This window comes from Culicoides brevitarsis, chromosome 1 (assembly GCF_036172545.1).
Source record: "Culicoides brevitarsis isolate CSIRO-B50_1 chromosome 1, AGI_CSIRO_Cbre_v1, whole genome shotgun sequence".
Taxonomy (NCBI): Eukaryota; Metazoa; Arthropoda; class Insecta; order Diptera; family Ceratopogonidae; genus Culicoides; species Culicoides brevitarsis.
The window spans coordinates 41308821-41321380 of NC_087085.1; positions in this window are offsets into that span (position 1 = coordinate 41308821).

The window sequence follows — 12560 nt, forward strand, 5'->3', positions numbered from 1 at the left end:
ATACATGACATGTAACATTTTCCCATTTAGCGTCTTTTACATGCATCATCTACGGTTTAGGTACATCAAATAATCCAAAAGTCAACAAACGACGGAATAAATACGATTTATGTTTGCTACATTTTCCCCGAGACAGACAACAAAAGCAACAACAACTATTGATGGCAACACAAAAAAGATATTAGTTTTCCATTACTTTGCATTTTTTGCTGCGACACATCAATATTGTGCAAAAATTGATTCTTTGGAGAATACGAAAAAAAAACGAAAGACATTTAATCAAAAAATTTCTGTATATAGTAACCAGTCGCTTCCATCGAGAGATTTATTTAATGTGTGCAAGAAAATATTTTTCAAAGTTGCTTAAATGAACAGAAAATTTATTCGGAATTAACTAACTTTGTCATTCGGAGAAAAGTTTTAACGAACAAAAAATAGAGATCGCTTGAAAATGCACCAAAGTTTTTCCATTTTTTTTTTTTTGTTTAAAATAACTTCCTCATAACTTATTCCGACTTTCATCGCAGTAGGTGTCTAAATAATTATGCAAAGCGAGAGATATATGTTGGGGAGCAAGTGTTTTCAACATGACTCATGTATGGAAACTTTTTATTTTTTTCGAAAGTAATTTAAGATGCAAGTTGCCTTTTTTGTGTGAGATTTTTTTTCTTATTTTGTTAGCATAATTAATGGAATAAAAAGTATCTTTGTCTTTGTTTGCTACACGAGCCAAAATTAAATACGTAAAAAAATCTTGAGACATAATTTTTTTTTGTTGATTCAACTGTTTAAGAAATTTATTCAAAAACAAAGATGTAAAAAAATGGTAATTTTCCGATGATAAAATTTGCGCGTAAAATAAATAAAACAAAAAATTTTTTTTATTTTTAAAATAAAATAAACTAAATTAAAATAAAATAAAAATCATAGAAAAAAATAATTAATTAATTTATTTTTTAAAAAAAATTAAAAAATATTTTTTTTAAATAAAAGAAATAAATATATAAATAATTTTTTTTTAAATTTAATAAACTTCATAATATTAATTAAAAATTAAATATTAATTAATTTTTATAAATAAAAAAAATAAATTAAATTATTTTTTATTTTTTATTTTTTATTTATTTTATTTTAAATTAAATTAAAAATAAATTAAATTATTTATTATTTTTTTTTATTTAAAAAAAAAATTTTTAATTTTAAATTAATTAATATTAATATTATTAATAATTTTTAAAATTAAAAAATCATACAAAAAAGATAATTTTCAGATTTAAATTTTGTTTCGTTTCAGAAATCTGCAATAGGTTCATTAAATAATTCAAATTTCGCCATAAATAATATTTTAGAGAGAATTCTCGTTGAACAAATAAGAAATGTTCATATATCACAACAACTGAATATTATTAATTCATTATTTATTTACGAAATTTCAAAAGTTGGAAATTTGTCAAATATTTTCTCTCTCTTGATATTATCTCATCATATTTGTGTCATGATTGCGTTTGATATAAAACAATTTATAAGGAAAATATTTTATGAATTTCAAAATAACACAAACAACTTGTGAGTCGTTTCATGTTAAAATTCCATGTCAAAAATATTACGAACTTACAAAAAAAAATATTAAAACTAATTTTTTTCGTGCGTCATTGACACTTGATCAAATATTTTTTCGCTAAAAAAATTTATATAAAAACTGAAAATATTCCAAAAATTAATTAGTTTAAAGTTTTCTGTTCGAGAAACATCTTTAAAATGAAGATTTCTATTGTTTTATCAGTTGTTTTGTTGTCCGTGAGCGTAAGTTTTAAAAATTTTTATTAAAAAAAATTAAAAAAAAAATTTACTTACTTTTTCAAGGGAATTTCCTGCTTCGATTACAACGTTCCCATCCGAGGAGCCATCACCGATATCAACAACCAACTGAAAAACCTCCGTAATCTCTTCAAAAATTATTTCTTCACAAATGCTAATGTCGAAAATTACTTTAACGGCATCGATTCTGACGTTTCTGACGTGGCTGAGGCTTACGAACACGTTTTTACCGTTCGCAAAAACTACGTTGACGTCGTCAATACCATTAACGCTGTTATCAAACAAGCTCGTTCACATGTGATGTCCAATATCGAGAGCAAATATGAAATTGTTGAGTCTAAATTTGAAGTTGCTTCTCGTACGGGCGGAGATGTTCATCGTGTGCTCGACGGAAAATCTTGCAGCGATGCTCAAGTTGGAGATTTCATCAATAATGTTGTTGCTGACATCAAAAGCATGGTACAAACGGAAATCAATGAGATTGTGAACCATTACCAAAGTTTGATTTTTAGCCAATATGCTCCTTTGTGGACTCTTGAGAAGCTTCGTAATCGTTTGGTTGCTTGCAAACACCCGATGACCGATAAAACTGTGAAGGGATGCATGTTGAGAGTAAGTTTTTGATTATTTTTTTAAATTTTCAAAATTAAAGTTTTTAAAAAATTTTGATGAAATGTAAATTTTTTAAAAATATTTTTAAAAAAATTCACAATTATAAAAATTATTCTTAAAAATTTTAAATTAAAAAAAAAATTAAATTAAAATAAAATTAAAATTAAATTAAGTTAAATAAAAATAATTTTAACAAAATTAAATTAAATTAAAAAAAATAATTTTAAAAAAATTTAAATAAATTTGAAAATTAATTTAAAATTATTTAATTAATTTATTTTTTTTTAATTAATAATTAATAATTTTTATTAATTTTTTAAAATTAATTTCTTTCAGGCTGAAACATTGTACAAAAAAAATTACCTCGTCTTGATCAAAGACAGCTTCCAAGAGTTGGAGAGAATTTTCATCGCTTTCAACGACCAAATAACCATCAACTTATTGCAAAAGGTCGATGAAAAATTGATGGATGCTTACAATAGAGCTTTGGTCCATACTTGTTAAAAAGTGAATCCGGTTTTTTTAGAAAGATTTATTTTTTTTTGTTTAAAAAAAATTTAATCTACAAAAAATTTGTTTTTTTAAGGATTTTCAAAATGAAATAGCCCATCAAATTGAGAAAATGCATCTTGATGTTCCTCCTCTTATTATCATTTGACCAAATATATGAGGAAAGTACAATTTTTAAAAATGTTTCATATTATTTCAATTAAATTTTTAAGAAAATTTTTTTTTGCCTTTTTTGATAACTTTTTTTTTATAATTTTAAAAATATTATTTTTAAGTAATATTACTTCATTTCATAAAATTTTTCAAATATTTATTTTTAAATTTATTTCTTATTTTTTCAAAAGCTCGAAAAATTTTTTAGTTCGAAAAAAAATTAAATATTAATTAAAAATTTATTTATTAAAATTTTAATTCAAAAATAATTTTAAAAAAATTAAAATTTTTATGAAATAATTATTTTAAAAACAAAAAAAATAGGTAATATAAAAATATTTAGTAAATTTATGATATTTTTTTTTTAATTTTTTTATCAATTTTGTCAAAAAATATTTAAATGCAAAAATAATAATATTTTTCATCAATTTTATGATAAATTTATTTAATTATTAAATTATTTATTATTTAAAATATCATGATAATTTTATCATTTCAGACTGAAAAATGAAAATTGATATGATATTTTAATTAATAAAAAAATTTATCATAATAAAATATTCCCTTCTGGAATTTCTTCATTAAACAAAAATTATAAAGTGAAACATTTTTGAAAACTGCACTCGCCAAATAATGAAAATGATGAAGAAAGAAGAAACATTTCTCCAAAGTAAAATAGCATTGTTATTTGTCCAATAATTTTCCATTATTTGCTGAGTCAGGAAAATCATAAATAAGTATAGTAGTTGTGTCATTGTACATTTTGGCCACTTAAACTACAAACACATACTTTTGCTTGTTTATTGTCGGTGCTCATCTTCGCTTGTCCTTCGGAATTTTGTGGAAAGCTCCCCAAAGTGCTTTCGCAGGAAGAGAATGAGAGACATTGTTACAATAATAAAATAACAATAAAACTCGTGTATTGACCAAGATTTGCTAAAATTTTATGAATATGATGAAAGGACATGTCAAGTTCTTTCAGCTTCGTCGATGACTTGGCATCTGAACAAATAACTTAATTTTTTTTTGTTGTTTGCTTTGAATAATATCAACATTAAGTTTTATTATGATTGAATGAAATGGTCGATTTTCCTTTGTTGTGTGTTAACGCCGACGTGCTTTTTAAGTTTTACATTTCCGCCAAGTAGGTTGCATGCCAGTCACACCAAGAACGATTCATTCATATAAAGCCACTCAAAACATAAGCAAGATTTATTTTTGCTTTTATAATCAAAGAAGAAATGTAAACGAATGTTTGTACATATTTTAGTTCGAAACGAGCCTCGTCGTACCGTAGAAGAAGAAGAAAACACACAAAACTTTTCGGCTAAGTGATTTATGACATTATCGTGCAATCTCTTTTTGCTTCATTCCTCTTCTAAACAACGAGAGTTACACAATCCTTATTTTTTTTTTGTTTAAAAAAAAAGTGAACAAAACCACTCTCTAACATCAACATGCTAACTTGTCGTATAAATTTTCATCATAAATTTATCAACACCCGACTGCCATCTCTTTTTTCCTCCACGCGCCGCCGTGCTGCTGCTGTGCGGGAGACGAAGACATGCATACGGTAATAAAACATTTAGTATGCAAATAAGCAACAACATTGTTTGTAACATGACCACTAATATGAAATAATATGCCAACAACAATATAAACATTAAAATAATCACTCTCTGGTAGAAGAAGGTATCGTTCGTCGTAACTCGAGCAAATAAATATTCTCCTAGTTTTTACTGCCTTTTCTTTCGTTTATCAGCAACGAGGCCCGGAGTGAGTAGAGAGACACATTCGTTACACAAATTTAATCTTTAAATCTAATCTTATCACCATCGTCTTCTGAAAAGGCATATTATTTGTAATTTATTGCACATAAAAACAATCGTTTTGTTGGCAGGCACAGCAGTGTTCGCCATCCGTTTTCTCCCTCAGATGCTGAACGTTTTACGGGAGAAAATTTGTTGCAAAAGCAATGTTTGTCTGTCGTGATCTGAAAATTAAATAGAATAAAAAATTGAATTATTTAAAAAAAATTTTGGAATTATTTTAAATTTTTTTTAATTATTAAAAATATAAATTATTTTAAAAATTAAATTAAATTAAATTATTATTTAATTGAAATTTTTATAAAAATAATTTTATTTAATATTTTTTAATAAAATAATTTTTAAATTAAATTTAGTAAATTATAATAAAATTTTTTAAATAATTTTTTATTCTTAAAATTTTTAACTGTTTCAAATATAGGGCAGTTTTAATATTTTTTTTAATTTTTAAAAATTAATTTTAATTTAAATTTTTATTTAATTAATTAAAAATATTTAATTTTTTAATTTTTTTTTTATTTTTTTAAATTTAAAATTGATTTAATTTTTATTTATAATAAAAAATTTAATTTTTAATTTTTAAAAAAAAAAATAATTTTTTTTTTTCGATTTTTTTAGCGAACTTTAAAAAATTCAATATTTTGTTTTTTCTTTTACTTTAAATTTTGTTAAAAAATTTTTAAAATAAATTTTTTTAATTTAAAAAAATTTTAAAAATGAAAAATACATTTTTGAAGCAAAAAATATTTTTCAAAATTTTGTTTCATTGCTCTTAAAAATTTTAAATTTTTATGGTTTTCTAAAAAAAAAAAAAAAATTTTTCATTGATATTTTATTTCAATTTTCCTTAAAAAATTTTTTGAGTCCAAATAACTCTTTTTTCTCAAATTTAAAATTTTTTCTTAATTCTGAAGACTGAATTGCTTCTGAAATTTGTATTTGAGGCCTATAAACTTAAAAATTATGAATTTTGTTTTTAATACGAAAAAAAAATTAATTTAAACAAATAATTTCTCTTAAAATTTTCACTTCGTTAAATTTTTTTTTAAAAAATAAAAAAATTAAAATAAAATGTAAAACTTACCAAAATTCATACAAAATACGCTCAAACTCTTCTCTCCAACTCGCATCCATCAACAACAAGTGCCTTAATGTTCCTTTCTATTACTACACTTTTCGCAGCGATATCGGACAAAATAAATTGACTTTTAGTACAAATCGTTGCGTTCGCATTATTGATTAATGTACTACATTTTGCGACTTCTATGCGTGTGCCACGTTCGAATGGTTTTATCAACACCGTTCTTGCTTCTCTCCCGAAAAATAAATGTAGTCGCGTCATGCCAAAAAGTTCGAAGATAGAGAATTTCGAGGGAGGGAAATTGCTTTAATTTGATTGATGTATTTAATTAACGGTTGTCAGTCGCTGCGAATTAATGAAACAAAGGAGCGCAAAAATTGAAACGTGCCAGGCGTTCTCTCCGATTGGCAACTTGCCAGATGGGAATTTCTTCAGAACTTTATGGTTTTCACGCTAAAATTCATGGAATTTCGTTATTATTATCGATAATAAGCAATTAGATTGAGACTCTTGCGTGATGTAATTAGCGATGTTAGACAAAAATAATTACTTGATTATAATTAATGGTGACACATTTGAAAATTACAAACGCCCTGAAATCCCCCTTTGTGGTGCATTATGAGTGTCTCTCTGTCACGACATGTATCAAAATCATGATTCTAAATTTCTTCGCTAAACAAAGATAAATTAATGAGTTTAGCGAATCGCATGGAGATAGACTCTGTGGTGTAATTAGACAAACATAACATAATAATAATAATAGTTTAATCAGCTAAAATGAGACACATGTCGTGTTGTTTTGTGTTATGTCTCGTGGCGTAACAAGACAAGAGATGATTCTTTAAAATTAACTTTTGATTAAAATAAATTACTTGTGTGGTTTTGACGATGCCATCAGTTTTTGGAGCTTTGAAACGTAAGTCACTCTCTTTGCAAATCTCTTAATATTGACAATATTGTTGAAATAAATTTCGTGTTTAGTCTTTGTTACAAGTATCCTTCTCTAACTCAATCGAAACATTGTTGAATCGGATAAAATGTCCGAAAGCGTTAGTCACTGAAAAGCATCACAGAAAAGAACACAAGGTAAGGGTAATTGATGTTTATAAATTAAGAGCAAAGTACCCTGTGAAGCTAAAAGGAGTTAATTTGAACATTAAATTTAATCTACTGAACAGATTAAGGAAAAAAGGTAAGTTTATCATTTTTAAAGTTAATTTATTGCTTTAAAGAGATTTATTTTTTAGGAAATGTTTATGGTCAACCAAAAACTATTAAAATCTGAAACTATTTTTGAAATGAAAAATTATCATAATGATACTGAGAGTTACATATGAAGAAGGAGGATGGAGATGTAGATACAATTTCAATTATGAACCTTATTTTAGGGAATTAAATCTATGTTAATAAGCTGAAGACTCATACTTAGATGAACTGATTGCTGTTCTCTAGCAGACTCGCTCTTTTTTGATCTTCACTATTCGAACGAACAGCAGGCGTTTTACTCTTCCTCCGACATAACATTTTGGCGACGAGGATGGGGTTCCGACATAACAATGAAATAATTGGCATTGGGAACAGAAAACCAAAAGACTTTCATTACCTTTACTCAAACATATTATTGATATTTGACTTGATCTATTTTGAAATGTGCAAACATCATCTGGAGTCAAATAACTGAAGTTTGCTCATGTACAATCAAACAAGGCGGAAAAATCTTCAAACATGATTTCAATTGACTCAATTCAACTATTCTCAATAGCTCCAAAAAATGAATTTTTGGCTTGAAGTAAAACAAAAAAAGCTTTCATGTAATGAACTCAAAAAGATGGCATTAAGCCTCAATATTTAGGTCAAAAATTTTAGATTCTTTAACTAAAGCATAAGTTAAAAATTTTTGCTGCTTTGAGTTCCTTATCAGGTCAGAGGCATTTTTATTTACTCCCAAACTTTAAGATGACGTATTAGCTTTAACCTTAAGAATCATTCTGTTTGACTTATTTTGATAATCTTGAAAGAGTAATTTTGGAATAATTTCACATTTAAAATATTTTTTTAACATTATTGCTTTCAACTGAATTTCTTATTCTAAAGATTTTTCTCATTGAAAAAGCATCATAAAAATAAGGAATTTAAGAAAAGATAAAATTAATCTCTTTAAAAGCTAAATTCTTACCTTTTTCAATCGCAGGGCATGTCTGTGTCCATTGCTCTGTAAAAACATCTTAATGGAAACGAAATGGACAGTAGTTGCAGTTAATCCTCGGAACGTAGCAGACCATATATTCGCATGATTGGACTGCCATTCTCTTTTAGCTCAAGTTATCTGTTGTCGTGATTGATTCGTCTAGTCTAGACAGACAAACATATTTCATTGGTAGAGATTTGCAAAAAAAAATTCATGCGAAAAAAAAGTTTTTAATTACTTCTAAAAGCATCCAAGTCCATGCATTTGACATACACAAACAAAAAAAGGCAAAACGGAGACTTTTTATCTTCTTTTGCAACATAAAGTCAGGTGTCATAGTTACGTCTCTCTTTGTTGCAAACAAGTTACATGACTTCTTTATTCATGACATGTTGGTTGGATTGTTCCGTTGCATTCAACATGTTTCTCATCAGTTTTCTACTCGATCAAGAGGAAAAATTTCTATGACTTCCCAGGTAACGAACTGTTTTATGGTCATTGCATTTCGTTACTCTTTCTGCTTTTGTAAAGTAGATTGAGTCATTTGACCTGTTTGAAAAATTTTAATGAAAAAACAAGTTGTTACTTTATGACAAAAAAGAAAATAGTGTGTCACATATTGACGGGATAAGAGTCGATAAATAATTTTAATATTTTATTTAGTGACAAGATGTGATTTTTATTGAAATTTTTTATCACGTGTCGAATTGACGTCAAAGAGCTTTCAGTTTTTTCTGTACTATTTAAGAATATTTGTAAATAAAGTGTCAATCAACTGTTGCATGTTTTAGGAGAAAATGTTTGGAAAAAGATTATTTTTAGAATTTTTCGTTCCATCCATGAAACTAATGAAATTCTTTTAGTTGACGCTTGATTTTCAAATTGTACAACAATAATGTTTCTCTTATAAAAAAAATATAAAACTATAAAAAAATATAAGAGTCTATTTATTTTACTTTTTAAAGGAAAAGAAAAAATAAATAAAATATTTTATATATTTTATTTCTTTATTTTCTCATTTATTTCAACTATATTTTTAATTTTTTTATTTAACATATATTAATATATTAAAAAAATTTTATTTTTTAACTCAATTAAAATTAATTTTTTTAGATATTAAATTTTTTAAAAAATTATTATTTAAATTTTTAAACTGAATTTAAAAAAAAAATCTTTTTAAAAAATTTAATAATTTAAATTATTTTTTCTATTTCTATTAGGTAAATAATTTTAGTTTTGAATTAATATTTTTTAAATATTTTTTTTTAATTAGATAATTAATTTAAAAATTATTTTCTATTTTTTTTAATAAATTCATTTTTCAGATTTTTTTTAATAATTCAAGAAGTCTAAATTTAAATGATCTAAAATAATAAAAAAATAAATAAAAAAAAAATATTTTCAAAAAATTTAATTAAATTAAAATTTAATAATTAATTAAAAATATTTAATATTTTTTTAATTAAATATTTTTTATTTTTAAATATTTTTTTTAAACTAATTACTTTGATTTTTTTTAAATTCAATAAAATAAAATAGAATAAATTTTTTCTCATGAGAAATACAAATTTTCTACATTAAAAAATGAAACTTCCTCTCTAAACTCTAAAATACTCCAAAAATAATTCTATAAAAGAACTAAAATTGCATTTTCATCCAATCTTCAATTGTTTCACATTTCAGTATATTAAAAAAAACTCTAAACATGTGCAAGTAAACTAGAAGGTAATATAAAAATTCTCAAAATAGCTTCATGTCAGGTAAATGGACATCACGTTAGTTTGTTGATATTTCTAAAATGAGAAAAAGGGAAAATTTCTCGTTTTATTCCAATATAAACAAATAGTTGGAATTGCAGAGGAGTTTCACAAGAAAAGTGTCTGACTATTTTCCTTTATTAAATAAATAAAAATAACTAAGCAAATAAAAATTCCTCTTTATCGTGGTTTAAATGAAAAATATTTGTTCACATTTGAATTTTTTTTTTCATGGAAAACCGCTTCATAAAACTTCAAATTAATTAAAAGACATTTCCTGAATTCAAAAGATTTTTGTGAAAAATAATTTTTGATTTTAAAATGAAATCTCTGTTTCAAATTGATCTAATTAATTTCCAGATTTAAATGAATTTCTCTCCGGATTACGGTTGAAATGAACGACTTCGTATTTTTTAAACACTTTTTTTTTCTCGCAAATACCGAGAAATCCAATTAATTTTCATTGCTGTGACAACAAAAGACATAATTTCGTCGATCGTAAAACGTAATTTTACACAATAGAGTTGTTAAAAAAAAAAGTGAAAAAGGGACACAAAAAGGATTACTTTGACATTTGCCGCTCTTTTCTCGCATGTCGTGTCTCCTGGTCTTTGCACGGCAAAAAAAAAGCAGCAGCAAATGCGTGTGTTTGTGTGATTTAGAGAGAAAAGAGAAAAAAAAACAGTTATCTCAACATTCACATCCACTCCGAACGACCGAACAAAAGTGGTTTTTATTTATATTTTTTTTTTCTCCATTTTATTATTTCATTTTATGTCCTTTTTCTGTCTCTGTCTCTCGTTTGAGTAAACGTTTTCCGAGTTCTTATGTTTTCCGTGTGTCGTCAGTTATATGGGAGAGTTATGCGTGCATACAAATTGTCGCCTTAAAAGTTTTTTTCTGTCCAGCATTAATGGGACTTCGTGGCGGTAACAGGAAGTGTTCCGAGAGAATTTTTGCTTAATTTTTTATGCGCTCTTTGTGTGGATTATTATTATCATAAAACAGAAATAAAATGTGTTTGCTCATTTATTTTATTTACAAAAGTCACCGTTTCATCCATTTTCAAGCTTTTTTCACACTAATAGGGATCATGAAAGAAAACTTTTTTTCCGTTCCCTTAAAAGCGCTTTGAAAGTAGGTCATTAGAAAAATCACAAAAAGGACACTTTCTCACACACACGTCATTCGTGTGAGTGAAACTTTCAAAGGGAACGCAGAAAGGTCTCGTTTTGTGTATTTCTTTTTTTTTTTTGTATTTTTTAATCGGCCATTGGGGGATCATTAGGTACGAAATTTGTCTGAAACAAATGATATTAAATGATAATTTATTATATTTTTATTTGTTCTCGGCTTCATCAGAGTGCAAAAGTAAAAGTAGAGACAATAAAAAAGCACAAAATAATCGTCGAGAAACGAAAACAAAGAAAAATAAACAATAATTTAATAAAAAAAAGAATGAAAATTTGTTTCTGAATAAAATACAAAAAAAAAAAAGAATAATTGCTGTGTCTCTTTATTTTATTGTATCATATTACTGAGTGTTCTCACAGGAGATGAAAGAAAGTCAGTTAAGGTACAAGACGAAAAAGAAAAAATTATAAAAGACAGTGGAAAATGAAAAATAATAAGGACTTAAGTTGTTATTGTTGTTAAGTATAAGACGAAAATTTGTTTAAGGAGTCATCAAAATGAGTTTAAATTACATTTTTTTGCGAATTTTTGGTCAGTTTTAAGCCTAAAATTGAATAAATACTCATTCTAGAGATGCTTTCTGTTCATATTTGATGAAACAAAAAAATCAGAGTTTGGAGGTTCAAACTCTGATTTTTTTTTGCAAGTCATTTTTGACCAGTTTCAAGCCTAAAATTGAATAAATATTCATTCTAAAGATGATTTCTGTTCATATTGGGTCGATATTTGATGAAACAAAAAAATCAGCGTTTGGAAGTAAAAACGCTGATTTTTTTACAAGTCAAGTTCATTTCTGTTCGATATTTGATGAAACAAAAAAATCAGCGTTTGGAAGTTCGCTGATTTTTTTACATGTTTTTATGAGTTTTAAGCCTAAAATTGAATAAATATTCATTCTATAGATGATTTCTGATCATATTGGGTCGATATTTGATGAAACAAAAAAATCAGCGTTTGGAAGTAAAAACGCTGATTTTTTTTGCAAGTCATTTTTTGATCACTTTTAAGCCTAAAATTGAATAAATATTCATTCTAAAGTTCATTTCTGTTCATATTGGGTCGATATTTGATGAAACAAAAAAATCAGCGTTTGGAAGTAAAAACGCTGATTTTTTTACATGTCATTTTTTGATCACTTTTAAGCCTAAAATTGAATAAATATTCATTCCTGATCATATTGGGTCGATATTTGATGAAACAAAAAAATCAGCGTTTGGAGGTTCAAACTCTGATTTTTTTACAAGTCATTTTTTGATCACTTTAAAGCCTAAAATTGAATAAATATTCATTCTAAAGTTGATTTCTGATCAAATTAAGTCAATATTTGATGAAACAAAAAAATCAGCGTTTGGAAGTAAAAACGCTGATTTTTTTACATGTCATTTTTTGATCACTTTTAAGCCTAAAATTGAATAAAT